Here is a 13,879-nt window from a genome sequence, read left to right as displayed (position 1 = left end):
ATTAAAATGGTAAATTTGATACTTTCATTCAATCTACATACATTATATTATAACGACTTGCAAGTACGTAGAAGATGCATGTCATATAATTGAAGCTCATACAACTGCCCAGGCTCCGTAGCCGAATGGCATTTCTGCGACGAGAAACGAAAACGAAACGCCGCGAAAGGTAGTCTAGCTCTGTCGCGCTAATACGTAAGAGCTATTGAGATAGATATCTACTAGCGTTTCGTTTCGTGAGCGTCTCGGCTACGTTCCCTGAGTCCACGCTGCATAGCCTGGACGCACGCTTGCCCGCTCCGCTGCGCCGCCCCGCCGAACACTCCGCTCTAAGCGTGCACTCAGGCCTTAGGGCCCATTTAGACGGTACGAGAACTCGCATACGAGTTTTATTACATTGCGGTATTTGATGGCTGTGCAAAATTGTATGTAACCTTAACAGCCCACAATGTAACTAAAATCACATTCGAATTCGCACGCCGTCTAAATCAGGCCTTACACTGTTTGTGTATTCATACATACATACATACATACAACCACGCCTGTTTCCCAGAGGGGTAGGCAGAGATAACGGATTTCCATTTACTACGATCCTGACAAACCACTTTCGCTTCACACACTTTCATAACGTTTCTCATACACGCTCGTCGGTTTCGAGTACTTCTGACCTGGCCTTTTTGCAATATTTCCCCGATTTGAACAAGAAAAGTTCGCCTAGGTCTTCCACTTCCAACCGACCCTTCCACTCTTTTTTCATATACTTTCTTCGTTAATCTCCTATGTATTCATGTTTACACTTAAAATAAAATAGCCCCAACACAAGACGAGCTATTACGAGCTGTGCACTTGAGGTGCTGCTCTTTGCTCGCAGAAGCCCGAACTTTGCCCTCGCTTGGCTGCCGTTTAATCTCGGCGCCACTGTTGATGAGCCCTTTGAGATGTTTGCTGAAGAAATATAGCGGACCATCGTTGTATTACCTAGGCTATTTTAATAACAAGCTTTTATAAGACACTGACATATTAAACATACAGTGTGTAATGATAAGGACAAAAAATGTACCTAATTACATAGTTACATAACCTAACCACAAAATTAAAATTTTGAAAAAACCCCCTATCGCGACATAGCATTTCATGAAATATGGCTAAGAACACGGTACTCCCGACTAATTCAGCTTTCAAACAAAAAAAAAACTAAATCATAATCGGTTCATCCGTTCGGGAGCTACGATGCCACAGACAGAGATACACACAAACAGACAGACACGTCAAACTTATAACACCCCGTCGTTTTTGCGTCGGTGGTTAATAAAAATTAGGTTACATATAAAAAATGTGAGTGTGTTCAGTAAAACGTCCCACTTTGTTGGTTACTATTAAGGCAAGATTTACTTTGTATCTTTATATGAAAACTGACAAAGCGGCTTTAAAGCAATCGACAAAGTGGGACGTTTTCCCGTGCACACTCACAAATGCAGACCGAGAGAGAGCGGAAGCCTTCGATTCATATTCGGCAATAATCGGCTTAATATTACTAGTACTTAATAAATAAATAAATAAATAAATAAATATTGGGGGACACCTTACACAGATCAACTTAGCCCCAAACTAAGCAAAGCTTGTACTATGGGTGCTAAGCGACCATATACATACTTATATAGATAAATACAATACATACTTATATACATAGAAAACATCCATGACTCAGGAACAAATATTTGTGCTCATCACACAAATAAATGTCAATATAAATGACATTTATTCCATACGTATATGTGTAACGTGTGTACGTGTGTGTGTGAAGCCGACTGTGGGATATGGGTTCAATTGTTGCGTAGGCGAGAGGCTGGCAACCTGTCACTGCAATGCCACAATTTGGATTTCTTTCAACCCCTTTTTGCCAAGAGTGGCACTGAAACTCATTAGTTCATGTGTTCTGCCTACCCCTTTCTGGGATACAGGCGTGATTATATGTATGTATGTATATGTGTAACAAGCACACAAGCATGACAACTATCCACACAAATATTATTTTTCGAGACCATCTGCGAATCCCTTTGCGTCCATAACTGAATAAAGTGAATTTCTTTGAAATATTTGAACGTTATTTTACCTACAGCGGCGCCCGACAGTTAGTTGTAGCGTGTATGAGTATCGACTATCGATCCCAGAGAGCCGCTACCATATACCATGAGTTTTAAACATTTTTGAATAATTAAAAAAAAATGACGCTTAACGTTTTAGAATAAATGTATGTTTTATCATGCCGAAACGTCCGCGAGCGATAGATATTACATATTTTTAAATTAAAGGAAAAATGGAAAATTCACACCTCCGGCAGGACTCGAACCTGCGACTTCTGGCTTTGCCGGGGCCATCTCTCTCACAAAGTGCCTGCTGGATGTATGCGAATTACTCCATGCCTTCCCTTAATTCTTAAACGCCGTAGTGTGTTTTCACATGATCCGATCCGATATCGGATTCAGGATTGATATCCCATATATATTTAAGCCGCCATTTTTGATTTTTGCATTTGAAATCCTTCCTATATCCGATATCGGGTCGGATAATGTGAAAACGCACTTAGGGTGGCGTATAGCGTATAGCGACATCTACTCGTAAAGGTTACACGGGCAACACAATTGCCAGTAATTCACATACTATTGCCGCGTTTGCTCCATAGCTAGTTGGTGCGTATTAAAATAAAAAAATAAAAATCATTTATTTCTGACTCGAGGTCCATAAATGGTTAGTAGAACATTAAAACTCTAAAGAACTAATATTAGTGTTAGTTACATTAACCTAATGCTAAGACTTAAAAAACTAAAACAATTCACACTTAAAACCTACATAGCGACAGCGTGCAGCATTTGCCATCGGTTGAGTATGGGGCCATTTTCACGCTCCATAAACACGCTCAAGATGCTGTTGGGGCTGCCGCGCAGGCGACGCATTAGTGAGACGCATTATTGAACAAACGCGGAATTGTACGTGAATTGCTGGCAACTGTTGCCCGTGGGTGTAACAGCACCGTAAGAATGCATCTTAACAGGCACTGGAGTTTCACAAATTAGTAATGCCTCAACCCAGGATCCACAGCGCTGGGTCATTACATACTAGACTAGGCTATAGACCAGTCGGTCCGTCCGTTCGGTAGTTCTAGTGAGTAACCGTTTGGAGGCGGTGTTCGGATTCTTTAAACAATGAATGTTAGGTACTATCAGCCGCAAAAGTGCATGGAGAAATTGTAAATGAATTCATTGATAAATTCGCCAAGCACTTTTGCAGCTGATAGTACTTTCCGTTACGCAATACTACTATTATAAATAGGAAAGTCTGTGTGTCTGTTTGTTTATCCGTCTTTCACGGGCTTCACGGCAAAACGGAGCGACGGATTGACGTGATTTTCTAAGTGGAGATAGTTGATGGGATGGAGAGTGACATAGGCTACTTTTTGTCTCTTTCTAACGCGAGCGAAGCCGCTGGTAAAAGCTAGTAAAGTAAAAAAAAAGTAAAAAGCATTTAATTGTCCAACATAGGTAATATATAGGTACATAAGTACAGGTCTCATTATACATTTTGTCTCACTATGTGGTGCCGTGAGGCGCACAACTTTTAGTAAGTACTGTGCTGCATGCTGAGCACAGTTATCATGAATTATTATCTAACAAATATTTACTTACACTATAATAAGATTTATCAATTAAAAATTTAAATACCTTGCTTTTAAAACTATTAATGTCGTCAATATTTCTTAGTTCATCAGAAAGTTTATTAAATTTTTTTGGAGCCATTCCAAATATACTCTATAGTCGAGCTATGATCTACAACAAATGGTAGAGGTTCAGATTCAATATCCAGTCAGATGAAACATTCATCGCCTTCGGCACAAAGGAACTTTTCACATTCGGTTTATCCTTCGTACTGATATGTCTTTGAGATCCTTGATACAAAAGTATTTGATGCGAGAGAGGATCGGGTATGTAGAGAATTACTGTCAAAGTAAAATGTGTAGTCACAATGCATAGACTGCCATCTCTCGATACAGGATTAAAACTTTTGTACCTCAGTACTGACAATTTATGTAGATGATATGTGATGTTATCTGGGTCAAGCGAACCTTATTGTCGATGGCGCTTACTTCCCGCGGTGCCGGCGTCGCGTCGTATTTGTACACGAGCATCGCTCATAACGCAATAAGAGCGTTTTCAAATTATCCGATCCAATATCGGATGTCGGACCGATATCCCGTACATTACAGGCGCCATCTTGGATTTTTTCTATTGAAATCCTTCCGACTTCCGATATCGGATTGGATAATGTGAAAACGGACTAAGCGCCATCGATAATAAGGTCCGTTTACCCAGATAATGTCACATATGTGTTAAAAATTAAAATTTTCAAACATTAACATTAGCGCCATCTAGCCGAGAATCAACCCAAGGTTTATTTCGTTCTGATGTCACATTTTCGTTGGTGAAAATGGCCATTCAATACGAGTAATATCTCTCAGTAGCTTTCAGTGTCATTATACAGAGATTAGTACGTAATTGGCATATTAAAGCCGTGGCTGCCTCATGTTACACGGAATATCGATTATCAATATTCAATAAAAATATTATGAGACAAAACGATAAAAAGTTAAGTTAGTTACGTACTTGAAATATCACAACTCCCTAGGGAGAACTATTTTTCTATAACGCCTGCCTGCTTGCAACAGCACAATTAGGATGACAGGGCGATGAAAAGAGTTGTTTATAGTAATCGTAAAGATCAATAACGTATTTAAGATCTTAAATTACTAATACGAGTAGTCCCATCCTCGATGGACACGCCCAAGCGTCCCGAAGAAATTTTAATCACTATGTGTAGGATGAAGTGACGTGACGTTGGCGCCACCATGACTCGTCGGAAGGACAAAAACGGAACGCAAAACAATAGCCATGCTGAAATATGACCAGGGACGTCAAGGGGACATGTAGGTCATGTTGCTATGTGAAACAATGGAACATTTTTCCCGGTCCCGTATAAATGTTCCCATACATATAATCGCGCCTGTTTTTCAGAGGGGTAGGCAGAGATCACGGACTTCTATTTACTTTTCGGTTCACACATTTTCATAAAGTTTTTCATAAATGCATGCTCGTCGGTTTCGAGTACTTACTTCGGACCAGGCCCCGTAGCCGAATGGCATTTCTGCGACGCGAAACGCCACCGAAACGCCGCAGAAATGTAGTCTAGCTTTGTCACACCAATACGCAAGAGCGATATAGATAGCTATCAAAGAGATATTATCGTGAGCGTTTGTGCATTCGGGTACGCACACTGGCCTTTTTGCAATATTTTCCCGATTTGGTCGAGAAAAGTTCGCCTACGTCTTCCACTTCCAACTGACTCTTCCACTCTTTTAAAATATTAAATCCTTAATAATTTTTTGAGTGGATCAGTGACCAAAGATAGGCCTTTGACCGTAAGTGTTAGGGTCTGAGCGGACGGGGGGTCTTTGAACAGACTTAGAGCGCCAGAGCACCATGGACCAAGGGTTTCGACGCCGAATGGAAAAGAAATATATTCGGCAAAGAGACGCAAGCAATGTGGGTACCCTCATCATCATCATCATCATCATCATCATCATTTCAGCCGTTAATCACCCACTGCTGAGCAGGCCTACCTTCGTGTAGGCCACTTATCCCGGTCCTGGGGGCCGATTTTTGAGTACCGGTTGAAAACGGTGAATTGCCTATTATTTTCAGTGTCAATTTTCTGAATTCGAACGCCGTGAGACTCAAAAATCGGCCCCCTGGGCTAGTCTCATCCAGAAGTGCCAAACAGTTTTTCGAATGTCGTCCACCCAACGAGCAAACCGGCATCCGATGCCAGGCGCTTCTTATATCCGATAGCGGCCACCATTCGGTCAACATTTTGGTCCACCTGCCATCACTCTGTCTGGCAACATGTCCCGCCCAATTCCATTTGAGTTTGGAAATGACGTCACTCACGTCCCCTCATGAAAGTATATTTATCTTATATACATCAGAGATGAATCGTGAATTTGTTGAATATGGTAGGTAGTCTGCGGTTACCAGCAAGATACATGTACGGCTTATCATGTATTTTCGAAGTTGCCGAACACACGGTACAGCATGGAGCGAGCAATTCGCGCGTGAAATAATGTTATCGTTGTAACTTATTACCTTCAAACTACCGCGAACATATTGAAATGTCTATATTAAACCACATAACTTATGTATAAGTTGTGTAACTTGTGTAGCCTGTCTAGATCGTCCTTAAGGCTGCACTTTTGGAGTAGGTACACGTTTCACAAGAATATAAACATACACACGTTTGGTTTCGATTAACAATAACGAGGACAAAATAACGAAATAACCGAAGTCCGTATAATGTTACCGTCTGTGGCCAAATAAATGATTTCACTCCAAATAATATATTTCAGAGATATTTGCGGCGATCATAATTTATTGCCATTCGAAAATTCGAATCTCGGATCATTATTTGTTATTTTTCTGAGAAACATGGGGACCATCATAAATTTTATCTCTAATGGTGACCTGAATTTTTATGAGTCTGAGAGAGATTATATCCAAACCTTCTTAGCCCCCCCCCCCACATCCCGCTAGATGTGGGGGGGGGCCTAAGAAGGTTTGGATATAATCTCTCGCGAGCGTAGCGTCGGGCCAACTGTATGGAAAAGCCTGACGAGACGTCGACACAGTGTCTTTTCAAACACGCAGTGTTTTTTTGTCTTTAAGAAAGGCTATGTTAGCATTGTACTCTATGTGTGGGTGTGGTATGTATGTGCGGGTGCATCCGGATGACGTCACACCGTCTTGTGGCGGCGTCTGTGATGCGACTTGCAATTTCATCCGCGACTCCAGAGGGGATATAGCTCAGTGGTAGAGCATTCGACTGCAGATCGAATGGTCCCCGGTTCAAACCCGGGTGTCCCCTAGGGTTGTTAAAGACATATTTTTTTTGAAATCACTAGCTGTAAGATGAAAATTGTGATTTATTTATTTAGTTTGAGATAAAAAATAAATTAATAGTTTAAAAAACACTATAAAACACGCTTTTATAAATGCACGTAAAAGCCAAAAATAAATTATGGATCGTTCAAGTTGTCTCTATTTGTGAGCTGAAGTTTAAAAACTATGTGCTTTTAATTATAATATTTGATTGTAAAAGCGTGGGGCGCTGGAACAGGAAAGACTTTTTGTATAACTTGCTGATAAATCAAATTATGCTTTGTTACGGGAAGGAGGTTACACAGATTGACGCGCTAACTGGAGTTGCAGCATGACTAGTAGGTTCTACATTAAACAGTCAAATCAATTAAAAGTCAGTGTTCAAAGTAGGTACCAGTTTGTCGAACTCAGACAAAATATGCGCTAGTAGCGAGGAGAGTCGACAGTCACCGACACTTAGAATGCCGCTTTTTCCGGTAATTAAAGTACAAAAGGGGAAAGTGTCTACAGTGACAGGATGCAGAGTTCTTGTTCGTGGACGAGATAGCTTTGGTTCTCTTTGGTAACCCTTAGGCGGCATATGTAAACGTTATGTTCTTATGCAACTTCATTCGCCAGGAAGTTCGGATTAGTATTTGTTTACAAGAAAGTTTTTCCTGTTCCAGCGCCCCACGCTTTTACAATCAAATATTATAATTAAAAGCACATAGTTTTTAAACTTCAGCTCACAAATAGAGACAACTTGAACGATCCATAATTTATTTTTGGCTTTTACGTGCATTTATAAAAGCGTGTTTTATAGTGTTTTTTAAACTATTAATTTATTTTATACTTTTTAGTCATTAATAATGAAATACTTTTAACATTTATACATAAATTTATTTCAAGTAGGCGGATTTTACATGCCATTTGTGGCTTAACGTGTACTTATTGTTAATTGCTAGTTAATAATAACTAGCGGCTACCTTCTTATTACGGTATTATCATAAAAATGTTTATACCTAGTAAGTTATCCGTAAAAGATAGACAATATAGACATGTGCCATCGCGGACTTTTTGAAGACATTAGAGAGACATACTTTCGCCATACATTGTTTTGAAGCTCTCAGCTAGTGGGATTTTGTTTGACTCGATCAGAAAATATTGTCACATTTCAACTAATTCAAACAAAATTTAAGTATTTCTTTTTTGCCGAGCCCCCATTTATTTGCTCTTAAAGGTCACAGGAAAACCATTACCCAACTTATTTTAAATACAACGTTGATCTTTCTTTTATGCGGGGGGCTCCGCCCCCCGAGCCCCCCTTTGTTTGCTCTTAAAGGTCACAAGAAAACGCTAACCCAACTTATTTTAAATACTACGTTGATCTTTCTTTTATGCGGGGGGGCTTCGCCCCCCGAGACCCCCTTTTCGTTACTCTTAAGGGTCACAAGAAAACCCTAAACCAACTAATTTTAAATACAACGTTGATCTTTCTTTCATGCGGGGGCTTCGCCCCCCGAGCCCCCCTTTGTTTGCTCTTAAAGGTCACAAGAAAACGCTTACCCAACTTATTTTAAATACAACGTTGATCTTTCTTTTATGCGGGGGGCTTCGCCCCCCGAGCCCCCCTTTTCTATACTCTTATGGATCACAAGAAAACCTTAACCCAACTTATTTTAAATACAACGTTGATCTTTCTTTTAAGCGGGGGGCTTCGCCCCCCGAACCCCCCTCTGTTTGCTCTGAAAGGTCACAAGAAAACGCTAACCCAACTTATTTTAAATACTAAGTTAATCTTTCTTTTATGCGGGGGGCTTCGCCCCCCAAGCCCCCTTTTCGTTACTCTTATGGGTAACAAGAAAACCCTAACCCAACTTATTTTAAATACAACGTTTATCTTTCTTTTATGCGGGGAGCTTCGCCCCCCGAGCCTCTCTTTGTTTGCTCTTAAAGGTCACAAGAAAACGCTAACCCAACTTATTTTAAATACTACGTTAATCTTTCTTTTATGCGGGGGGCTTCGCCCCCCGAGCCCCCCTTTGTTTGCTCTTAAAGGTCACAAGAAAACGCTACCCCAACTTATTCTAAATACTACGTTGATCTTTCTTTCATGCGGGGGGCTTCGCCCCCCGAGCCCCCCTTTTCTATACTCTTATGGATCACAAGAAAACCTTAACCCAACTTATTTTAAATACAACGTTGATCTTTCTTTTAAGCGGGGGGGCTTCGCCCCCCGAACCCCCCTCTGTTTGCTCTGAAAGGTCACAAGAAAACGCTAACCCAACTTATTTTAAATACTAAGTTAATCTTTCTTTTATGCGGGGGCTTCGCCCCCAAGCCCCCTTTTCGTTACTCTTATGGGTAACAAGAAAACCCTAACCCAACTTATTTTAAATACAACGTTTATCTTTCTTTTATGCGGGAGCTTCGCCCCCGAGCCTCTCTTTGTTTGCTCTTAAAGGTCACAAGAAAACGCTAACCCAACTTATTTTAAATACTACGTTAATCTTTCTTTTATGCGGGGGCTTCGCCCCCGAGCCCCCCTTTGTTTGCTCTTAAAGGTCACAAGAAAACGCTAACCCAACTTATCTTAAATACTACGTTGATCTTTCTTTCATGAGGGGCTTCGCCCCCGAGCCCTCCTTTGTTTGCTCTTATAGGTCACAAGAAAACGCTAACCCAACTTATTCTAAATACTACGTTGATCTTTCTTTCATGCGGGGGCTTCGCCCCCCGAGCCCCCCTTTTCTTTACTCTTTAGGATCACAAGAAAACCTTAACCCAACTTATTTTAAATACAACGTTGATCTTTCTTTTATGCGGGGGGCTTCGCCCCCCGAGCCCCCCTTTGTTTGCTCTGAAAGGTCACAAGAAAACGCTAACCCAACTTATTTTAAATACTACGTTGATCTTTCTTTCATGCTTCCCCCTCGAGCCCCCCCCCCCTTTTTTTCTGTTCTTATCTTCTGGTACCATCATCAGGCCTTGAAACCTAATCGTAGTCATAGTTCATTACAAGACTTTTCTAAGAAGCCCAAAAACAGCTATGATACGATGTTCCATCATGTAGTTCCAGTTCATATCTTCCGGCTCCATCATCAGACCTTGAAACCTAATCGTAGTCAAAGTTCATTACAAGACTTTTCTAAGAAGCCCGAAAACAGCTATGATACGATGTTCCATCATGTAGTTCCAGTTCATATCTTCCGACTCCATCATCAGACCTTGAAACCTAATCGTAGTCAAAGTTCATTACAAGACTTTTCTAAGAAGCCCAAAAACAGCTATGATACGATGTTCCATCATGTAGTTCCAGCTCATATCTTCCGGCTCCATCATCAGACCTTGAAACCTAATCGTAGTCAAAGTTCATTACAAGACTTTCCTAAGAAGCCCAAAAACAGCTATGATACGATGTTCCATCATGTAGTTCCAGTTCATATCTTCCGGCTCCATCATCAGACCTTGAAACCTAATCGTAGTCAAAGTTCATTACAAGACTTTTCTAAGAAACCCAAAAACAGCTATGATACGATGTTCCATCATGTAGTTCCAGTTCATATCTTTCGGCTTCATCATCAGACCTTGAAACCTAATTGTAGTCAAAGTTAATTACAAGACTTTTCTAAGAAACCCAAAAACGGCTATGATACGATGTTCCATCATGTAGTTCCAGTTCATATCTTCCGACTCCATCATCAGATCAGCTCAACAGTACCATATTATTGTATTGTCATCGGAACTACATATAGCTGCCAATTTTCATTACGCTACGACTCCTGGAAGATGGTTAAATTAGCTTCCTTAGATTCCATTACATACATAGTTACATACACGACGACCTAATAAAAGCGTGTTAATAACTACCTATACTTTAGTATTCAATTAAGTAGGTACACAAAAGTCTAGACTCTTTATAAGCCACGACCACATCTCAGACACTGGCGATCAAATATATGAAAGAGGCGCGTTCCTAGCACACATTCTAAGCTCGTGTAGGTGAACGCGTACCATCCTTATATGGGTGAGATATGACAGGTCGACTGTTCGCGTTTTTGACAGGCGGTAACTGTGAGGTAGCCGAGAGGGGGTGGGCGGCAAATTTTAGCGGGGACCGGGAGTGGCCATACCGTAGGAGGTAGGTGTACTCTTTATTATACTGTTCCACGACGGCACGGAGAAGGTACGTGTATATGCGTTTAGGGTGAAAGATTGTGCGTTTGTTTGTTTCTGTGTATGTTTGTGCAAACGAATGTTACCGATTATCTCCTAGTCCTAAACTACTAGACCAATTCTGATGCGGTTTTCAGTAATTTGCATAATATGTTGCGAACAAAAGTCATCTTGACTTCTGGAAAATCTAAATCTATTCCAAGTAATTTCTAACTTAAATAAATGATAGCTGAATGAATATTATATTCCCGAGCCTTTTTACCAAAACGTTCCTAGAATTTTACAGCTTATAAAGCAAAGACTCCCACCGCACCTAAGTCGTTCCTAGAATTCCTATACCTTATAAAACGATCCCTCACCGTGTCTGACTGTCTGTCTGGGTTTCATGTGGTTTTCGCTTATGAATAGAGGGACTCTTGAGAAGTGTATATCATTTGTTGAGATTTTGTGTGAATTGATTGAAATATGACTAAATTTGCTAAACGAAAGGAACAAAATCCTGCTGGCTTCAGCTTGCATCGGAAATGTTTGAGCTACTTATTTACTTACATTAAGGGCCAGTTTTTCAATCGCCAGATAAATATATCTACCAGATAAAGTTATCACTATCCCTTTCATCACACGTATAAATGACAATGACAGCTAATATTTATCTGACAGATATTATTTATCTGGCGTTTGAAAAACCAGCTACCCTACCCTAAAACCCCCAACCCTAAAACAATGTACTTATAGTGAAAAACAATGTACTTATCTCTCATAGGTCTACAAAAACGCACTGGCATAAGTCTATCTTTAAAGCTTAACTTTAGGTGACCGAAACCCAAAATGTTGACCGAATGGTGGCCGCTATCGGATGTAAGAAGCGGCTGGCATTCGTTGGCTCGTTGGGTGGACGACATTCTAAAAACAGCGGGGCGCTTCTGGATGAGATTAGCCCAGGCTCGAGATAAGTGGCGTACACGAAGGGAGGCCTATGCTCTTAATGGCTAAAATGCCTGAAATGATGATGATGCTTTAGGTACTCGTCTTGCAAAGCCGGGGCTTGTAGCTACTAGCTAGTTAAAGTATAAATGTACTAGAATATAATTACTCGGGTAGCTACAACCCGCAGGGACGAGGACTAAAGAATTTGCTGTACCTATTACAATAATGAGAGGGAAACATTTCTGGGCTAACATGTCCGGCCCGCGGCACGCAAACTGCCGTCTGACAATAATAACAAATATAGCGGGCGTGGGTTGAAACCTGTGCTGGATACCAAATCAAAGTAGGATATTATTTTAAATGCGGCATTTCCTACTGTTTTTGAGACTTAATATTTACAACTCAACTAACAAATGGTACGTGGTTTTACCTAAGACATAAAACAAGTCTACTTACACGAGGATTACGAGTTGGAAAGCACTTCGATAAGCGCAGCGTAAATATTGAGCAAGGGCCGGCGTCCCGAGGGGCGGCAATAAGTTGCTTTTCAAGTCAAAATAAAAATATTCTTGTCTCCACACCAACGTAAAGGCGCTCTTGATTCTTCAAAAACGTGTAGCAAAATTTTGATTTGTTTCCCTAAAACTGGCTGTTAGGATTGACGTGTAAAATTATGATTTTGAATCAGTTTTCATCAATTGATAGATTTGAATTAGTTTATTTTAAAGTTAAGAGTGGTGTACTTTCGAGTATTGTCATAAGATAAATACAATGCTATGCAGTGAGATAGTAATCGTAAACTAATGATATTAGATATTTATGTAATGTGATTGAGACCGATTTTTATTCATATCTCCTTTCAAAATGAGATTTGAATCGGGCTACGGCATCCGTATGGTTTTGGCGGTTGCTTGGCATTGTTCATTGGATCGGCAGTAATGTGAGCACGTTTCTGCATGCCTACTTCAGTAAATAAAACCGATCGTTATCTATATTTGTTTTGTTTCGTTTGTTTTGAATAGACAGTATTTTAGGAACCTTTCTTGTTTACATCTCTTATCGATATTGGAAACGACTGTACGCCATTAAAAGTGACGAATTAAGAGCTACGGGCACGCGTAAAAATAATCAACCTAAATATTCTTGAATTGGAAGAGTATGGCTTTATATGAACAAGTACACTCAAACACGAAATAAATACATTTTCCCCTCACTAGCTCGGAAACACGTGTTTTGTCCTTTAATACCAGTGGGTAAAAACGCATTTTATCCACTAGTGGGTAAAGTAATTTGACCTTGAATAAAGTCAAATTAACTGCTTTAAAATTGATAAAAGTAGGTGAATCTAGTAATAAAGATGATTTACCACCTGTGGAACTACTGGAAGCAGTGGTATACGCATTTTTTGCGTCGTAGTTTCCTCGCTATAGTGAGGGGAAAAGTTTTGTGTTACACTCGGGTGCCAATGTATTTTACTTCTCGTGTGTTAAAAAACTCGCAAGTTCAGGATTCTATTCTCGAACCACTCGCTTCGCTCGTGGTTCAACTATAGAATCCTTTCACTTGCTCGTTTTTCAATTCCACACTCGGCGTTAAAATACAACTTTGCCCCCTTGTATAACAAATAACTATTTCACCACACACCAACGGGTAAGGGTTTACTTTGCTATTCGAAAACAGATATAATAGCAAAATTGCATTTTATCCACAAGAGTGCAAAGTGATTTCATACAAATTTTAACTTGATGTCTTAAGCTAGCTGATAGAATTAAGATATATATAAATGATTTTGAATTTAGGGTGTCGGTTGCAAT

At 40.2% G+C, this 13,879-nt stretch overlaps 1 protein-coding gene and 1 non-coding gene across 2 annotated transcripts in view; one reads left to right on the top strand and one right to left on the bottom strand.

The window, feature by feature from the left end:
• The window catches only part of LOC125233818 (serine/threonine-protein phosphatase 6 regulatory ankyrin repeat subunit B-like), a 150,327-nt gene that overhangs the window by 21,203 nt on the left and 115,245 nt on the right, over nucleotides 1-13,879 (bottom strand). The gene's annotated exons all lie outside the window — the stretch shown is intronic.
• On the top strand, nucleotides 6,898-6,969 carry Trnac-gca. Its single transcript has one exon. It is a non-coding gene; the product is annotated as a tRNA-Cys (tRNA).

This window comes from Leguminivora glycinivorella, chromosome 15, assembly GCF_023078275.1.
Source record: "Leguminivora glycinivorella isolate SPB_JAAS2020 chromosome 15, LegGlyc_1.1, whole genome shotgun sequence".
In the NCBI taxonomy this organism is placed as follows: domain Eukaryota; kingdom Metazoa; phylum Arthropoda; class Insecta; order Lepidoptera; family Tortricidae; genus Leguminivora; species Leguminivora glycinivorella.
The sequence above is the reverse complement of the archived record's forward strand: the minus strand, read 5'-3'. Positions and strand labels throughout refer to the sequence as shown.